Source organism: Argentina anserina, chromosome 3 (assembly GCF_933775445.1).
Source record: "Argentina anserina chromosome 3, drPotAnse1.1, whole genome shotgun sequence".
NCBI classification, from domain to species: Eukaryota; Viridiplantae; Streptophyta; class Magnoliopsida; order Rosales; family Rosaceae; genus Argentina; species Argentina anserina.
Genome location: NC_065874.1, coordinates 29,727,046 through 29,748,044, shown reverse-complemented (window position 1 = coordinate 29,748,044; position 20,999 = coordinate 29,727,046). Strand labels below are relative to the sequence as shown.

The 20,999-nt window shown below is 34.9% G+C and overlaps 1 long non-coding RNA gene and 1 pseudogene across 4 annotated transcripts; one reads left to right on the top strand and one right to left on the bottom strand.

Annotated features, from left to right (window-relative positions):
• Window positions 1–8,119: 8,119 nt before the first annotated feature.
• LOC126787758 (uncharacterized) lies at window positions 8,120–16,564 on the top strand. Of its 4 annotated transcripts, none has more exons than XR_007671266.1 (6): window positions 8,120–8,347; window positions 12,886–13,151; window positions 13,503–13,557; window positions 13,851–13,901; window positions 13,985–14,050; window positions 16,138–16,555. It is a non-coding gene; the product is annotated as an uncharacterized LOC126787758 (long non-coding RNA). The 4 variants fall into 4 exon arrangements; XR_007671267.1 differs by having other exon boundaries at window positions 8,122–8,347; window positions 12,891–13,147; window positions 16,138–16,554; XR_007671265.1 differs by having other exon boundaries at window positions 8,123–8,347; window positions 12,886–13,147; window positions 14,802–16,564.
• A 1,015-nt stretch (window positions 16,565–17,579) lies between these two features.
• LOC126787752 (tropinone reductase homolog At2g29170-like) lies at window positions 17,580–19,749 on the bottom strand (annotated as a pseudogene).
• Window positions 19,750–20,999: the final 1,250 nt, after the last annotated feature.

Below are 20,999 nucleotides of genomic sequence, written 5' to 3'. Positions count from 1 at the left end.
AATTGGTAGTGCTGGGGATCCAATGCATATGTGTCTTACAAAGTAGATATGACAAATGCACCTATCAATTGCTATTAGCCTTTTGAAATTAATTGATCATTACAGACTTTATGCTTAATATACATCGAAATAGATCATATACTGCGAATCTGAGTTTTAGGAGGGTTGATATTCATATATTGTTTCTTTCTTCTGTTTTGCTGTTCTTGATCATTAAATCTCAATTATACATCATTGATTTTGTTCGTGTTAAGAATTCACAAATTTAGTATGGGCATTACGTTTTGTATTCATACAAATGAGAAATAATTAACAAAAAATGAGGCACTTAAAATGAAAATCTAAAATCTCTATTGTTTTCATTCACTATTTTTTGGTTTTCTAATTTTAGTCACGTGGTCTTTACTCTTTGTATGTTACCTTTTTCTTACTAATCTATGAATTTTACAGCTGTTTTAAAGATCCAAGCGACAAGGAATCAACAAGTAGTTAATCAAGAGCAGGATCAGTTACACAGTAAGTTTCAATGGCAATGCTTTGTTATATTATTTGATGCAGACAACATATTATTAAGGAAATAATTGGATGAAACTCATGATATGGTTAACCATTTTGCTAACTATGGATCTATTGATTTACAAGCTTCATGTAAGCTTTTTATTTGGTTGATCATTTTTGAAGTTTAGTGCCTCCTGAAGGTTCAGGATATATTGGGAGAATCAAGTAACAAATATTAATTAAAAATACAAAACTACATACAGATTAGAGGTGGGGAGCAGCTTGGTATTCATAGGTGTTCAAGCGAATCATTTTATTTTGTTTATGAGGTTGGTTTATATCAATTGGTGCTATAGTTCGGGGTTGTGTTTCCTTCGAGTTGTGAATATGATAAAAAAAATTTAATTTGTTGTTTTTCCTAGGGTGAATTTAAATTTATATTCTGGGCTTTCTTTTGGTGAGTCAGGGGTCACAAGATTCAATTGATCTATCTCTATCTCCCGCTACTCTCTTGATTTCGCAACTTTATTGGACTTCACAACAATCAGGTAATGAATTTTATTGTTTTCGATCTTCTTTATGTGAATGTTAAATTCTTGGGTGTGGGTGATTTATTCGCAACCTGATAGCAGTTTGAATTCTTGACAGCATCATCTTTTAGTTATTGTGATGAACTTCTTTTTAGTTTTGTATGCTTATGTTATTAGGTAATTGTGCAATGTTTATGTGACTGCACAATTACAGAGAAATAATATGCCTTTTGAAAAGAAGAAAAAAAATCATATGTTACTAAGAAATGTCTGTCTATGATAATGTCAATTTCAAAACAAAAAGATTGCTTATAGTAATAAGTTTATGTTTTTTTCGTTGCCTTCAAAGTTCCAAAAAAAAAATCGTTAGTTTCTCATTAAACCTACTTGACCATTATCATTGGGAAGATAATGAGCTAAAATAGATGGAACCATCCTACCAAGTAAATCATTAATATAGCTATGGATTAGAGATGAATTACATAAATAAATCTTATTATTTGTTGGGTTGTTTGGATATTATTCATTAACAATAAAGCAGAGCAATCTCTTTATTTTGTGATTTAAGGTTTCCACACTTCCATTTAAAATTGTAAAAACAACAATAGAATTTGTTGATTTCAGTACCATAAAAATTATCATTGTATTCAGCCATCAGTGCATAACTTGATTCACTTCATAACTTACTTCACATCATAGATATCGTCTTTCACTCTTGGTTCTTTTGCAAGGTTTCAATACTTGGCCTCCTTGGCTAATGGATTTTAATACGATAGTAATCTCTTCTCAGAAATTTATGTTAGTATACCAGACATTAGGTACGTAATTGTTATCCTTTTAATCTTCTATGCACCGTCTCATTTATCAGCATCTTTGAAATTGTTTGAAGCAAGTCATTTTTTTTGGGCAGACTCCAAGGTATAATAACCCAACACCTTTGTACTGAAGATATTGAAGCAAGTAAAATTTTTAGTAATAAGCTAACAGCTTTTGTGTATATATAGAAACAAATGCATAACTGTAAACTAGGATAGGCTCATTCCTGGATAATTAAGCCATATTAGGCAGAGATCAAAAGTAAAAAGGGGCAAAGTCATTTACACAAATATATTGTATGGAGTGTATATTGTGTTCCAATTTTATCAGAGGATTCCAATTTCATTACAAATACATTTCCAATCAGCGTATTATGTGTTCCTTTTGCACAGGTAAATGAAGCAAAGCCAAGCATAAAGCATAGTAGGATTAGAAGTGGGTGGTCTTCCCCTATGACTATTTTGGAACAACTTTTGTCTCAAACTAAAGAAGTCAAGAATTGAGTTCAAAAGTGGATATCAAACTCTCATACTCATGTTTGCCCGCGTATATGTCCTAGGAATCTGTTGCAAATAATAACTTTGTCTATGGTTCATTCCAGTTACAATACTTTTGCTTCTTGAAATAATGCCCGCAGCAACGCGCGGGTTGCAATCTAGTATATACTTATCAACTCGCGTATGATGCTGGTCTATTTGATCCGTCCTCAACCTCGAGTGTAGTGAATACATGGTCAACTCAGTTCGATAATAGCTTTTCTGCTTTCTGATGAATTCCAGATGGAATTGGAAAATTGAAAAACATGGAATGGCAATAAGCTGCATGCATTTACAACAAACGTGGAAGGTACAAGAATAAAGATCGTAAACAAGACGAATACCCACGTTTACTTAAGTAAATCCGAATACCCACAACCCCACACAACATCAACCAACAACTTTAATATCATAAAGGGGTATTTCATTTCATACCCATTTTTGATGCATGCTTTTAAAATAAATCCACATATTATTTAATTATAATTTTTACTCATATATTGACAAATTAAATACTAAATTCTCTTTCGTTTTAACAAAAATTGCATATTGCCACTATTTAGTTCTAATTAGTCAACTTTGGTATTAATTTTTTTTACCTTAATTATAGATTGAATGAATATGATTTGGCAAGTTTCATTTTTAACTCATCATTATTACCAATAGATTATATTCAAATATCTTAAGATAGTGAATGTAAAGCCTTGTATTTTGGTGATTTAAGATTTCGATCAGGTTGTTAATTGGAGAACTTTGTTATATCATAGTTTTTTTTTCTGATTTTTTAAGTTTCATTCATCTATTAAATAACCTAAATTAAAGGTATGTGAGACTTTAAGTGTTTAACCTAGTAGTATGTATCTCTTTAATTACAACCTAAGAATGAGAAGCATATTTATTTAGAAGGTTCATGTAGAATTCCTAGTTCATAGATATATATGTCTCATCTATAGAAATCTACATTTTATTGAGGAAGACAATATATAAGGGAAGTTTAATATGCCTCTTTATTAGATGTTATAGTGTATGTATATACCTATGATTCTTGTCCAGAATATTGTTTAATACCTCTTACAATAGATTAATGTGACAATATACCTAACAAGAAGGAAAAAAAGATAATTCAACAAGAACAATATGTACCTCACGATGAGAAACACTTACTGAATCAAGATCGTTTGGTGCCTTCTATACATTCATATGAATTTCTCATATAATCTTCATATGACTAGCTCCTATTGCTTGAAAAAAAAATTGGTGTAAAATTTTGCAAACGGAATTGATAAAAGAAGAACAAGAAGTTGCAAAACTGAATTTTGTGATGAATATAAATACACATTGATGTTAGCAATATGAATTGAATACAATGAAATAATTATGGATATAATTGACGAGCTTCACATTCAAAGTTGATTTTAAAACTTAAGATTAGAAAAATTATTTAATATAACCTTTTATATGTTAGAAGGGTAGATTAGACTTATACAAAAATAAAAATTAATAATAATAAATGATTTTAGGTGAAGAATGAAAAAAAAAATGAATGTGGCCTTAGATTTAAAAATATGTTCCATTATTGGGTTTAACTCTAATTTTCTCTATTATAAAAGATAATGGCCATGTTTGTTTGCCCTTATAGGTCGGCAATGGCTGGGCCGGACTTGATTACCCACGAGCTACCCACGGGTCCGGGTTCTACGGACTTTTTTAATGGGCCGCGCCCATTTAAATTTATGTGTAATGTATATTTTTTTATAAAAAATAAAGAAAAAATAGGATATAATAATTATTTAACTAAATATAATACAAAATATAAGAAAATAAAAAAATAATTTAACTAATTAACATATATAATAAATAAATACATATAAAATTATTAATTTTAAAAATAAATGACTTTGAGCGGACTTTTTAGGGTCGGGCCGGGCTTTAGCCTTATGGGCTCCAATGGGCCAGGCCTTGGGCCGGGCCGATACTTTGAACCCTCGGCCTCTACCCGGCCTTATACTCATAGGGCCAGATTTTGACCAGGTTGGGCCTTGGACCGGGCTACCCACAGGTCACCCACGGGCCAAATGATGAACCTTACCTAATATATACTGGATAGGCAAAAATAAATCCTATCTGACTAATCAATGTGCTTGGAGGTTGGGATACTTGTTGCCGGAAAATTATATCTTGTCAGACATTTATTTCAAATCTGGTTAAAATGTGGGATTTAAGTTATCCTTTCAGAATTCAAAACTCAACCACTTCAAAAAAAAAAATGAAAGTTGGTACTTATGTAAACTTCAAGCCAGATTCCCAAAACATGATCGAGCTTGTCTCTCTAGTCTCTCTGCAACCTAACCCTCTTTCAAAAATAAGTAGAAGTCGCAAGAACGCGGAGCTCCTTCGCTAATTAATGAAATTTTTTAATTCACACTGGGTGCCCTTCAAAACATCTGCAATATACACGATGGTAACCCAAAAGGAGACTGACGCCTTCGTTCTCACGAGGGAATCGGAACGATGCTTTCTCTCTCTCACAGAGCTGGTTCCTCCATTTGTGTAACCTCGAGTTGAGCTTGTTCCATTTGGTCATGATCTATGGCCTTGTGGCTTCTGTGCTTACCGGTTTTGCTTCCGCTTAGTTTCCTTAGAAATGGTTTCCCCAATTTCAAAACCTTTTCCCCAATTTCAATTCATATTGATTTCTTTCTCATCTGGGTCTTTGTTGCTGGGTTGTGCGCGATTTCTTATTGATCTCATTCATGCTAGTGTTAGCAAGTTCGTTCAACCTGAGCGTCGATTCTTCTGGTTTGTTTCGAGTCGTCTCACAGCCCGATGGTGCACGCTCTTTACTTCCTCCCCTCATGGGTTTGGTTGGTGCCTCTCTGTCTTCCGTCGTCCCTTATGGTGTGATGCTGGAGGGGGTACTGATATCTACCGTTGTAAGTGGTTTCTGTTCGAATCCTAGCTCATTTTTGCTTCAATTACAGAGCATATGGTAATTTCTTTTTGATTTGGCACCACTATTACTTGGCCCATGGAATCTATTTCTGATTTTGAATTGCTCTGCCTTGCTGCTTCAGTTTTCCATTTTTGTTTATATCAAATTTGAGGTTGCAGTCAAAATGACGCATATATATTTTATTTTATTTTTAGACTGGTGCAATGGGTCGACGACTAAGTTCCAAAATGATTGTATGTCTGTGTGTGATGGTTGTGCTTATTTTTGAGAGGTGATTTCCTATGATATAGGTGTGAGCAAATCAAAGAAGATGGTTTGTTACGCAGAAGCATGGGAGGATTTTGTTAATTTGCTCTTAGGTTTCGTAACTATTCCGCTGGGGTTTATTGTTAAACACATGGCGAATTGCTCATTGCAAGGATGCATTGATCAGTTGTACAAGAGTGTTAAGGATCCCAAAGCCAACCATCAGCAATAGAAAAGTGCTCAAGTTCAGGGGTATTTGGAAGGACCAGCAATGTTCACCGTGACTAATGATTTGAACATAAGACCTGTATCTCTAATCTTTGGCCTATCTCTTCTGAACAAATTGGAGGTACCTTTGACTGACATTGAAGTGCGAACTGTGCACCTGCACAAAGCGGAGGTGAGTATTGTTCAGAATTTTCTACCAACTCTTGGCTATGACATTAAATTTCGTATCAAACTGATGTACCATCCTTAGTTATTGATTTACTGCGACCTCAACCTGATTGCTAATCGATTTATCTATGCTGATCCTTTAAGTGGTTGAGTGAATCTTGTGACACAAAGCTGATTATAATGTGAAATTTCAGACTAAACTTATCCGAGTGTCTTAGGCTCAAACACCAGATGATTGCTTTGTGTAATTAAAGATGCATGACTTCCTTTCGAAGTATGTAAGTTGTTTAGAATGCTCCTATTTGGATGTTTATCTCAAACAAGAACGATACTTGATACTTCTAGGAGCTACATTAATATCTGTCTAGGTATAAGGGAGAAAAATGTTTAAAAGAGTCAAGAAAGTTGGTGTGGTTCTCCAACATAAGTAATGTGATTCAGTGAATTCTATGTATGGGGTTATCTGGTCCAATTTCTTGTGGTTAAGTATTTGTTTTTTATCGCAGGCTTTGCGTCTTTTGGTAGCTGCTTTCCTTGGTGACTCTGCTCTGACTGAAACCTTTGTTAGGGAGTCATAGCAAAACAAAAGGATAAAGCAAGAACAGTGAATTATGGAGCCAGAGAGAATGTAGCAAATATGGCCTGGAAGGCTAGACTCTGGTGTACATTCGGTTGTTAGAATGACCTGCTACTCTGCTAGTAACTATTTCGTTCACTCTAGAATATTGCATTCTGGGTTTTTAAGTATCTTCATGAAACTTGGAAGTACTATTATGTCCACTCTTGTCATCCTTAATGAAAATAGCCATTGGCCAAAATTTTCCAGAATTGTTTATTCATCTCATTTTGAAGTAAGAAATTAAGGGGTTTTGGAAATATTTAATACATAAACATGACCTTTTTCTAGAAATATTTAATTATTTACATATATGGGCCAATATATTATATTTTAATGTTAATATTGTGGAGAAAATTAAACCTCTTGTATGCACAGCTTGTACCAGGTTGATACAGTTTTATTCGTAAGACTGACTAGTGGGGTTGGTACTTGCTTTGCTTGCTGGATATTAGTTGAGAAGAGCGCAGCAAACAAGCAATAGCGTATTCAATCTTTTTCTTTTGGAGACGGTTCAATTAAGGTTCTAAAAAACGCTATGCGTTAGTCTGGCGAAAAATCGGGGAGGCGCTCCTAGAGGGCTAGTCGGGGACTAGGCGGTTTTTTATTTATTTTAATTTATAATTTATAATACATAAAATTATATACATTAATAAATATTAGAGGTATTATAATGTTCGAAAATAGTTAAAAAACTCAAAATATGAATGAAATGCTTAACAATAATGAGACAACAAATTTTTAGAATTTAGAAGTTAGTAAACATAAAAATATAAGGCATAGTGCATAGTCGGCTGACCACCTAGGGGGACTAGTAGGTTGATTAGGCGGATTAATTGGTTGATTTTCAGCCTAATGCCTACCTCCGGGGACTAGGCCATAATCGGAACAGTGGGGCACTGCCTAGCGCCTAAGTGGGGATTAATCGGGCCTAGGTGGGGGTTTTTAGAACCATGAGTTCAATGGTATGTGGAGTAGTTCCTTTTCATGATTAGATTCGTGAATTTCTCTTCGTCTTCCATCTTGAATGAAGCTAGGATATTAATCAGATTAAGTTCTTATCAATCATTTTGGAATTTTATTGTTTCGTTTCACATTCCAAAGAGACAATTATATATAAATTAGTCATAGTGCATTGTTCTGTATATATGCAATTCATGGACCTAATGATCAATGTACAAATTTTTTGTATTATTATAGGAAAATATCTTTTGTATACAAGTTAGTTCAATTGATTGGATTAAATTCGTGAATCTGAAATACTATTCTTAAAATAAAATAAAATAAAATAAAGGGGTCATAAGTTCATTCATGTCCAAATTTGTCATTATACATACACAAAGCATAAGTCAGTTTAAGTTTATCAAACACTCTGCACAACTTATGGACAACTAAAAGTCACTTAAAAAAACCAGTTTACCAAACAGTCAGCTACTTAACTTATCAGAAACTTACTATCAGAAATCAGTATAAGTCAGCTTTACTTATAAGTCACAGCTGCGCCAAACGCAACCTTAATCTTCCCCAATCCCAAGGACAAGCTTCTCCGCTCCCAACCATTGCTTCCCTCTCACTGCCACGTACCGCCATCCCCTCCCTCACTGACAAATTCTATGTCGCCGATCTAATCGGCTCAGTTTTCGTATCCGCCTAAGACACCTCCTCCACCGTCCTCTCCCCCACTTCCGACTACGTCTCCTCCACCTTCATCGAGATCGACCCCGTCACCGAGGACGGGCCTCATGATAAACTGATAGTGGATTTCGCATCTCAATTTTTTTTTTCTGAATATCAATTAAATAAATAATGAAATGAAATCCAACTTGTATCTTGTTCTCCAAAAACCAAACTTACTGGGACTATGCAAATCCAATATGTTTCCAATCTTATCCAAGTCAGTGTTAAATACTAATCAAATCTAGTCTGGTCTGCCAAACACGGCCAATGAGATTAATTAAGAAAGCAGGGAGCCTATATTAGCAGGTAACTGAAATACGATTCTTGGCCATTTCCTTAGTCGAAAGATTTTGAGAATCAATCAACGTACTGGTGACTCATTGAAAGACGGATGGAATAATAATTCGTAAATACAATAGCAATCTGCATATGTGAATTTTATCCAGAGTGAACTTTCATTCTGAAATTACAGAGTGAAGTTCCAATTTTAGCACACTTTTCGGTCAAATGTTTTCACCATAAGTGATTCAATATTTATGTATGCTATTAAAGATCATCTCTATAAAATTTCATCCAATTCGGACATTAGTAAGGTATTGAAATTAGATTAAATCAATGAACGATTTAAAACTATTTAACGTGAACCATTCGTGTAAATCTTGATTTTGAAAACTCAAACCATTGTTAAATTAGATAAAATTTTGTATAGATGATCTTGAATAATATACCTAAATATTGAATTACTTATGATAAAAACATTTGACCGAAAAATGTGCCAAAATTGGAACTTCACTCTGTAATTTCAGAATGAAGATTCACTCTGGAGAGGCATAACTCCACAAGGTTGTTCACTAATTATTAGGACGAAATAACCATTCTCAGACGTCGAAGGTCCTCTTTTGAAGGACCTCGCAATCACTCAGCTTTATCTCTTTTCTCTTCTTCCGGTTGGTTGTGAATTCGAAGGTCGACCTCAACGTTGATATTATAAGATGCAGGGAAGAAATTTAAGTGAGTAGATTAAAGTTGATAATACCGCTTTGCATGTATAACACCAACATATATAATTGAATTAGTACTTCATGCAAACCCTACCATGCACGGTACGATAACTTGATGTAAGGATGATTATTGAAAGAACACAGAAACTAGAGTATATATACAGGTACAATTACAAACGTTCTCAAATAGGGATTACATCATATAGATATTGATAAATACAATTAGAGAGTAGAACACAGAAACTAGTCTTATACGATATTACTATACCTAGTTATACTAGATGAAGTATTGTTGCTGAGTTTTATTTGATAAGGACACCCATAATGCTGCTTTGATTTATCAATTATCACCCTTCGGAAATAAAGTACTTTACGATCTTAATTTGCATTATTGTGAAATTTTTGAAAGCCCGGATACGTATGTTTTGCTTTCATGCACGGTACAATAATGACATTATCAGGTAGAAAATTGATAGAAATCTCCACTCCTGCAGACTCCAAATCCGGAGACTGATGGAATACGTACATGCTCATGATCATGCATGTCTCTCGATCAACAACAGAGAATATCAGTACGGTGTTCATTAATCTGTGAACATTTCGATGATCGATCACTTTAATCTGGGCCGGGTGTCGATCGACAGGTCACTACCACAACAGCCCCATTAGCACCCCCTGCATAGGCACTAAAGATTGTTCATTGCCGAAGTTGAATAGTGGCACACTGATATAAAAGATCGGTGGGTGTATTTTTTCTCTTACTGACCGTCAGTATGCATTGTATACAACAGGTGTAAGGTAATACTCGTGTATTCCTTTGATAGTGTTAATGGTGTTAAACTTGCAACTAATGAAGCTGACACGTATGCTTTCATGTAGCCGTTAGGAAGAGCTTATCCAACACCCACACCAATCCTTAGGAGCATCCCCAACAAGAGATCTCAAACTCCTTTGTTAAATTTAATTTTGACATCTGAGTTGTCAATTTTAAATTTGGCTAAATCTCACTCTAATGAATATGTCAAACTTATATGCAATTTATGTTTTAAAAATGTATAATAATTAATAGTGTTTTAGTTTCCTCTGTGCTCCAGCTCATTTAAGTCAAACGTCATCGCCGAGAGCATTTAAAGCCATAGTCTCAATTTTATTACATTCTATTAAAGGCTTTTTTTGAATCTGAGAATGTTAATTACTAAAATTAGTTATTTCAATTTAGCAAATTAATAATGAAATTAAACATGTACTAATAAAGAAAATTTGAAAACATTCATATCAATAGGATATATATGTGTATGTACGTGTACTTATGCAAGCGTAGTCTATATATTTCTTTCCATTAAAATTCATATGTAATAAAAGATTAATTAAGATAATTATTTCAAACTTTAATTAGATATCAATGAGAACGTCAACTTTATTTCATAAATGATTATGACTAATTTAGAAAAAATTATTACTTTAATTTAGTAATTTAACGAAAATTATCATATGTAGTGTACGTATTAATTAAAGGGTTTCCAAAAGTGTAAAGAATTAATTAAGGATAATCAAGAAAAAATTACTGAATTTAAGATGGAAAAAGTGAAAATATTGGAAAGTAATCCGAATGAAAACAAATGAATATACTTGGCGTGAATAAAGAGGCACACATCCTCCAATAGGAAGACATTGTGTGGATAGATCGTCTAGGCCGTTAGATAGGCATAGATCTGACGATTGGAATCACCCCACCTACAACCCTTGTATATTTGTTCTCTCTCTACTCCTTCAAAACCGCCGACTCGATCTCTTCAATTCCCCAACACCACCATTTCTTCTATTCTCCTTTAATTATGAAGTTCCACCACTTCTTTTCTTCTATTCCGCCACTATTTCTCTTCAATTGTTGTCTAAATATAAGCAAGGTTGGTTTGGTAGAGGTAGATTTGGTCAAGGTTCGATTGAGATCCAAACCCAGATTCAAAATTGGAGTCTTAGGATGAGGACGCAAGGCCAAGGTTCCTCTTCCAATCCAAACACGTGGTGCCATCAATCGGTTGTAGTAACCGAGCCTCATTACAAGATTCTCAGCAAGCCCTCGATCACTTTTGTTGTTATAGTTTCACTGGTTTTAATAGATCTCTCTTTCTTTTGCTATAGTCTCACTTGTTGTAGATCTAAAAGGGTTGAAGCTTTTGCTGGTGATATGATCCACCGTGAGCGGAAAAGGATACTGTCAAGATCGATCTATTGGTGTACCTACGGGCCTAGATCTGGGTTGCCTTAACAAGACAAAAGGGGCGGCGTTCAGTGGTGGTTTTGATTTGTTGACGGCAGCGGGGAGATCCGCGGAGGTGGTTTGGCCGTTGGGTATTGCAAAAAAAAAAAGGACAAAAAATAATTGATATTAAATAAATACGGGATAATGAGCTAATGAAAAAATAGGTAATAATGTAATAAAAATATAAATTTTATTTGTAACAAAAAAATATAAATTTTAATATAAATTTTTTTGCATTTTTATGTTCGATTTATCCACGCTTAAGTGACGAAATATATTGTTGTCTAAGTGGGCAATTTTTGTCACATAAGTTTCTAAGTGACAAACACATTTTTGTTGCTTAAGTCGTACTAAAGTGACGAAATATCTAAATTCTGTCGTTTAAGTACTTGGGTCACGGCACTTAGTTGACGGGAAACTTAGATGACAAAAGTTTCGTCACCTAATAACTCACAATGAACCCCTAATTTCAAGATTAAATACCCTTTAGAAAACCCATATACCCATAATCTTATTCACATACCCAATTCTATACAAATCATAAAGAAAAGCTACTCACCCAGCAAAATACCCATACAATATTATTCCCGGATCTTCCAAATCAAATCTCTAACAATCTCAACTTCTGAAAATCGAACTCCTCTACCCATTCAAGCTTTTCCAACACAGCAATCTATCGCAATCGACCACCTGTAAGTCTGCCATGAATAGTTATCGTCTGGGATGAAGGATTTTGGCCTGGGTAAAGAAGGAACAAAGAGAAGAGAAGGAAGGAAATTGGGGGAAGGCGCGAAGAGAAAAACAAGGAAGAGGCAGAAAAATAAAAATTTGGCATTATTTGTGAGCCTTGTCAAATTTAACAGTATGTTAGCTCATGTCAAATCCTGGTCCATCCACCTAGGATTTGATATTTTCGTTAGAGTTGCTCGAAAATTCTAATATATATCAATGTATGTTATACATCTTACATCTGACGGTCGATATTGTTTTATGAGTGGGATCAAAAAATAATATATGTTGTCAACCGTTAGATGTGAGATATATAACATACATTGATGTATACTAAATTAACCCAGAATTACTTGGCAGAGCCAATTCTACCCGCCTCCCCGCTGTCTTTTCACATTTTCGTTGGAGATGGCCGTTTGATAGTGTTAGTGGTGTTAAACTTGTAAATATTGCAACCAGTGAAGCTGACACTATGCTTTCATGTAGCCGTTAGGAAGAGCTTATCCAACACCCACACCAATCCTTAATCCGTCGACAATAGTTGTACCCAACTCAGTTTTCTCTCTCCTTCACAGTTCCAACTTCAGATCTTGTTTAGTCTTCTAAATCGGTTGCCCGCTCCAGAGCAGTTACAACGCCAACACGGCGGCTGCTGGAAATGGCAAGATGATCGAGGAGATGTACCAGAAAGAGTCAGCTACATGTTTTGTCCGGATAACTACATCGGATCCATAGGGAAGCACCAATGATATGAGCACCAATTCTCGAAAACCCAAACCCTCTGGGTCGCCTACGTCCCGGCGCTTTACAAGATCTTCGACGACATTCTGGTGTTGACTGAATTCGTCATCGAAACGGTCGACGGCAAGCGCCAGAAGAAGTACAGGTAGGTAAAATCGTGTCCGTAATTAGGTTTTGTAGTTGGTTAAACTTATCGAATTGCGAATTCGCTGTTTGATTTGTGGATTTTGTGCTCAATTAGGGTTTGTTTGTGGAATTGATTAACAAACTGGTTTTTAGCAGGTGATTTGTGTTTTTTTGCATTTGATTAACTCTGAAATCATTGATTTGCTTCTGATTTAGGTCAAAATTGTATGCCTTCCACTGTTATCTCATTCTTTGGCCAACAGTAATGAATTGAGATTTGTTCCCTCTTTTGTGACTCTTTCTAATTGCTGTTAAGAATGAGATTTGAGTATTTCATCAAGATACTTAAATTATTGATTTTTTTGTTTCTGTAGGTACGAATATTAAGGCAAATTACATGGAGGTGCTTATGAGTTTACAGTATGCTTGGTACGCTTATTATCTTCAGCTTTCCATTAGCTTATAACTAATGCCATTAAACCATATGATTGGGGATCAAAGAGTTCGTAGATCAATGAAATTTCTGGTTTTGACTGAATGGTATTAGTTTCGTTGATCTCATGTTTAGTGTGTTGATTATCTTACTCTCTTGGTTGGTATATTGATGATTCGTGATTTTGGTATTGTGCAATTTGATTAATTGAATAAGAAACTCAAACACGTGAGAACTCTTCTATTCTGTGCCCACTTTTCAGGCTAATGTTTAGTACTAAAAATTGCAGGCCAATGCAGAGTCTCGCATCTCCTAAGGATGATGTCATGTTGGTTACTTGGTAAACATAATTTTTGTTGCTGATGGTAAGTCAATTCCTTATTTCTTTGAATTTTCATAAATTCCTGAAACTTCTCAATGTAGTGACTAGTGAGATATGTATGTTGTGGGAGTGTAGGAGTGGCAGAGGCAACACTCATGTATAACCAGGTAATATTAAATGAATCCAATGACTTTCTTCATGATTCGACTTATATGCTTGTGCGTACTGCGTAGACTTTGTAAAGGGAGTTGCATCTTGTTTATAATATAGGATTATGTATGTTGTAAAAGTTTTGATGTTCATATTTGGTATTTAGGGAGAAAATCATTTCTTACCGGAAAGGTTGGTATTTTAAATAGCAATTGCATTTTCTGTCTTCTTTTCATTGATGAATATTACTAAACAATTTATGTGCACCACAGATATAATCATGCTTCTATAATCTTGCTGCTATATCACAACTATTATATGCACTGCCTTACAATACTACAACCACAAAATCCAATGAATTTTGGATATGACAAATATACACAGATTGCTCTAACTTAAATTCTAAATGAAATCAATCTGAAGTGAGTCAGGCATAATAGGAGACATGATAGGGGGAGTATTTTAATAAAATTGAATGCAGTTTTGATACGGAATGCTTGGTTATGGAATGCAATTTTCATATGGAATGGTTTTTCATGATTAACTTTTCAGCAACTTAACACGTTTATAGGTTGGTAGAAATCTGATTCCTTAATATATATTCACCTCCTTTCATAATCTTATATATGTTTCTTTATGTAGTTCCTACGATTAGGAAGCATGTTAGATTCTTTTAGTTATTTGGTATCACAATCATGCATGCATAGAATCATACATATGTTGAAATAAGCTATCAATGATTTTGCTATTTCATTTATAAACTTGTAGATGTATCATCAGTTTTCCTCATAATAGTTGATGTACCTGTTTCAAATAACCACCAAATAATGAAGTTCAAGTTTGCAGCAGACTGCATTCTATACGATGCTGAGTTTTGCATTTACACTGTAATTCTTAATACACATATACAGTCTAGTCCGCTATGAATTTTGGCTGTGATGGTGTTGTATAGTGTAGGCTATGATACACCAGTACAGATACGGAACACGGATATAGTACGGCATGATACGAGGATACGTTTTTTTCTAGTATGTAGCGTTTTGGATATGTTTTGTAAAATCATATTTAATATATATAATAAATTTTAGAATTTAATCAAAAACAGCAATTAGAAATTTAGATTACCTAAATCTCATCAATTTTACAATAAACATAAGTCCATAAATACGTTTTGTTAATAAATTGATTATACCACTGGAGTACTGGTTAGAGCAGTACCCGAACTAAAGTAGAGACGTAGTAGTCTAACAATCTCATATTCAAAGGTAGGTTGCTTAATTAGTGTTCTTTACTATAGTTTCTGCCATAACTTAAAAAATATATACAATGAAGGGAAAATCAAGGAAATCAAAAACTAGAAACTGAGTAATAACAAGGATTAGAGCATAGTACATGACCGATATCACAATGAGGGGAAACTTGACTTTTCGATGGTTTTTTTAATCTTAAGAGGCGCAAACGATGATTATAGATGGAGAACATAACTATATGTATTCTGGGTTCACTGAAAGTCTAAAACTTTGAGCTGAGCTGAGTTGATCCCAATTAAATGATAATTCGAGTTGGGCTGTACAAATCTAGACCAAAACCTGCAAATCAAGGCAACCCAAATTGAAAAGATGAAAACTTTAAGACTCTAGATTGAAAACGAAGCGATCTGAATTGAGATTCACAAAATCACAAAACAATAACGAACCTAATGCAAATGTAAAAGGTTGAGTATTGGGCCAGTAAAGACCTGAGAAGTATGAGTGTGACACGTGAAATGCAATGAAGCCTCTAATCTGGGTTCACCTCCCTCTAGTCTGGGTTCAACTCCCGGTATCTAGTATTGCAGATGGAGAGAATGTGCAGCTAAATGGTTATTGTACTCTAAAACGTATCCAATCGTATCCGGATCGTATCTGTTGAGTTGACTTTGGACTACATAGTTAGGATACGTTTTTCCATCAATGAATATGTGTATATGGCGTATCGGACACGAGTATGATACAAACATACCCAGTTTTTCCCGTATCCATGCTATATAGAGTGTTGGCACATATTACTTTATTCTTGTGTACTTGGCAAGACTTTTATTGAGTTATGAATTTTTTTTTGACAGAAAACATAAAGAAGTAGCTGGAATTCTGGAAATAGAGGTAGCTATGGAGAGGAACATGAAGAGTTTTTTTATTTTCCCATGTTGTTCAATTGAAGTTGTATTTCAAATTGTATAGTACATTAGAGAAATTCATGGTTGAAAGTGGAACCTAATTATATATATTTTAATATACCTCTAGTTTGCCACTAATATTGGTGGCTTTGAGAATACACTGATATCCAATAGTAGGAAATGAAAAGGTTTGCTGTCTTGGATGGGGGATGTCACTGATGTATTATTAGTCAAATTCCCCAATTGAACTTGTTATAGAGGACACTGATATTGTATTAGTGACTACAGGGGTGCTAATGCCATTCCACACTGTTATCGGGATGTATTTTCCCCAATAGGGACTATTCTGTAATTCATACGTGTGTATTGGGAAAGTTTGTAGCAGTGCGCTATATGCCTTTTGTTTTGTGTACGTTGGTTTTCCAAATGGGTCGTAGCCGTCATCGTTTGGTTATGCGTCTCTTGTACTTCACGCGAAGAGTGACATAAGTTATGATTATAGTTAGGGCTCCTATAGTTGGCCTCATATTCTGCTATTAATAATTAACTGATGAAACGTATTTTGTTCGGCTGCCGTGAAAATTATATTAATTGATATAAATCATTGGCCAATTATTCACAAGAAAAAATTATTATATATACCCGGTACATAATTTTCATGGCATACCCCTTTAATATTATTAATTTATTTATATAAGACGCACAACATATTTGGTAACTGTTTGAAAACTAATGTTACAAAATAATTATTGAAAATGAAAATGAGAAAATACAAAAATTAAAATGTCAAATTGATGATTTCAATTGTTCAATGTAAATGTTAACAAATACCTTCAATTTTCATCTTTTATGTTCCAAAGCATATATTAACACAACACTTTCATCATAGGATTCTCGAAACTGAAAATATAGGTATGAAAATATTATCACAGGCCACATAAAGCCATACGGTTGTTTGTTGAACAATGAGGTAAAACAAACCCTACCAATGCATGATACAAACTCTCAACATACGAGTTTTCTTTATCGAAAAAGAAAAATCTCAACATAATAGTATTATATATAGTAGCTAGAAGCTTATTTTCTTGTCCAATCATAGGAAAATGCCACACAAGGTCCGGAGTCGGGACCAATCTTGATCCAACAGAGAGAATGGAAAAGCAAATTAGTGTTGGAGCTGATGTCCTGAACGGCTAAACCCCTAATGCAACCAGGAGACATGCTATTCAGTTTTCACGATCACCCCGTATTACTGTTTTCTCCACTTATATTTTCAACTAGCTAGATATTTACTATTTACTTATTTGGTAGGTTATTGCGTTCTCTATAAAAGGAATAAGTTGTTCTTGTAATCTCTAAGAATTTTATATCTGAATTATCCATTATTGAAAGCTAAACAGGTTTGGTTTTCTCTCAAAATTTATCTATTGTTCATCAACCTTAGTTGCTACTGCAAATTAATCGGATCATAAAAGATTGAGTTCGGTTATATTTTTCTCAATGACATTGTAAAGGTAGCAATTAACTATAAAAATGAGACCCAGATAGAAAATGAATGATTATGTTTCCAATCCACTGTCCGCGACATAAATGTCAGTTAAGTCACGTGTACATATATGCTTAGAACTGGAAACCGTTGATAGTCATTCCTCCATCGACGCAAATAGTTTCCCCTGTTACATAGGAGGCTGTCGGAAGGCATAGAAATAAAGACGTAATTACACACGGGTTACGGTGAGTTGTAACACATTTTAAATTACTAAAAAATTTGTATTTTTAGATAAATTTTAGTGTAAAAATTTAAATTTAAAATATTAATTCACCTCAAATTTCTATATATATTTCATAAATAATCGTATTTTTTTTTCTACCCCAACTTATTATAAAATCATAACTCCGCCCTTACATAGAAATGCTACCAACGCAGACACCTCTTCAGGTTCTCCAGTACGTCCTAAAGTTGTTCGAGAGACAATGGCCTCCAATGTCTTTTCGTCACTCAAACTCTGCATTTGAAAAGCAATCAGTACGGCGAGAAAACAGATATGTGAACATATGCAATCAGCTCTCTTCGATATCTTACAAGTTCAACCAGAGGAGTTCTGATAAACCAAGGTGCAACACTGTTGATCCTTATCTTGTCTTTCGCCGATTCACAAGCCAAACTTTTAGCTAGTTGGTTCATTGCTCCTGAAATTTAATCGAGAGAGATAAGCAGCCACAGTTAACCTTCAATTTCAAAAGGTCGACCAAAGAAAACAACACATGAACAGTATAATGGTTACCTTTAGTTGCACCATATATACACTACCAGCCAACCCGCGAACTGATACCACACCAGCAACTGAAGACAGAAGAATAATTTTACCAGCTCCGGAAGCTATTAGAAGAGGATGTGCAAATTGGCACATATTGTAAGTAGATCCAAGATTGGTGCCCATGATGAATGTGTAATCTTCAGATGTGTATTCAGTTGTGGGCTTTACAATGTGGGAAGCTTTTCAATAGTGGTTCCCCCATTGTTTACCTGTGAAGCCAAACAATGGGGATTGATCAATAATTTCATGTTTCCGAGATAAAACTAATCACCGGTACCTGATGCTTCTATCAATTATAAGCGATGATGTAGAAAACACCATACATAGCTTTGATTAAAGTACTTACAAGGATGTTAAGTTTCCGATGGGACAACGATGAGACCTTGTGTATCAGGCTATCAGCTCCTCTCTCTGAAGTTTTGAGATCACATCAAGTGACTGGATGATAACCCTTCTTCTTCCATTCTCTTAAGCATTCGTTGAGCTCGGCTTCATTCCGAGAACAAGTGTGTACATTTGCACCTAGTCCCGCCAATTCTTCTACTATTGCATACCTAGAAACATCACATACCCACTTGTAAACTATTTTCTTTTTACCCATCAGAAAAACTAAGTGACACGTAAAAACTAGCTAAACAGCACAGGGCCTCAATACAACGGACAGTACCAGCCAGACTAAATATGCATCATCTATATCATACAAGACGTAGGATACAACTAAAACGTAACTATTGACCAAAAACTAAAACGTAACTAGAAGTCTAGAAGAAGAGAAAGCAGACAGTCAGCTAGTCCGGTTCCTCCACCGTCTCCGGCGTCGGACATGGGAGAACATCCATTAGTAAACTACGCACGCAAAGAAATGTCTAACTGACTCAGTAATTAAATTAGTTAATTAGTGTAGGTGATCGATCATATGCGTACTACTCTTAAAAATAATGTCATCTTGATATAGCCAGCATACCTAGCTAGCAACTAAGTTTGCGAACAAAATTAGGATAAACAAATTTAACAATTGTAATATTACAAAAAAATGAACATATTGTTAAGACTAAAAGAACAACAAAACACGAGGAAAATAGAAAAGCGCGAAGATAAGATCCATAGTGACCAACTAACCCGATCCCTTTCGTTCCGCCAGTAACAAGAGCAGTCATTCCTTCAAGAGACCATCTTCTGCCTCCGCCAATTTGAGCCATTTCTCTTTGTTTAATTAGCTGATCTGCTACTTGGAGCAGTATAATTAATAATTGAATATAGAGGAGTGGAGTTTCATTGTCAATTATTGTTGAAAATGAGGTAGTGTATTATTGGTCTGAAAGATGAGGTAGTGGATCGCTGCTGTTTCTACGAAAATATCTGAAATATCTAGATACTTTTTTGAACGATCTCTATTTACATCTGGACCATTTGGAGAAATTTTTCATCCGCACAAAATATCACGTGGTAATTTCTAGTAGTGTTTCTTATATATTATATTTCATCACGTAGATTTATTATATTAAAATTATAATTTAACACAGTTTTATACTTAGTGAAATGACATTCATTAGTATTAATGATGAATTATGTTTTCAGGTTTAGAGTTTATGATACAGAATTGAAAAACATTTCCCATCAGGTCTTAAACTATTGTGGCAATGCCAATGTAGTACCAAACCTCAAGGTTATACCAGTGTAGTACCCCAACTTGTAATTTGCTATCAACGGAGGGTCTAAGCTCAATTTCCGTTACAGCTCCGTTTTCTCGGTCACGTGTCCCTCACGTGACCTTAAAAAAATTCAACATTCGTACCTAAACTTTTGTGGCAAGGTAAATGTAATACCCTAACTCTGAGTTGTACCAATGTAGTACCCAAACTCATTTTTCGCTATCAACGAGGGGTCTGAAGCCAATTTCTATCACATGTCCGTCTTATGGGTCATGTGTCGTAACCTCTTGTCTCTTCCCCCTTTTTTCTCATTCTCTTTCACTCTCAGTCCTTCCACACTTTATTTCTGAGCTTAGATTTCGAGACAAAGCAACACTACGGGTTATGTTTCTTCCAATCTCTTCAACCACGACGACGACGACTTCTCCCAACTCCACCTCACCATATCGTCTCTCTCACCTCATCCACCTATGGCATTCTCTCCCTCTACCTACGACATTCGAGGCATGTAATGCGGTGCAGTCGGCGGTTGAGAATCTCAAAGTGAAGGTCTGCGAGCGTGACGTGACGATAGATCGGGGGTTCTAAAAAGAGGTGGAGAAGCTCGAATATGGTGTTGGTGGTGAAGGAGGAGAGGATGGGGATGAGAGGAGGTGGATGAGGAGGATGCCGCACCGTGGTGGTGAGGTGTCCAGAGTGTAGGGAGAATGGGTTTGTGTTTTGCCCAATTTGTAAGTTGTTTATGAATTCTATATATTTACAATAAGAGTTTCTTATTTGGGGCATTAGAACACACATATGGTTATTTAGATAAATACTATTTTATTTTGACCCAGAAGAC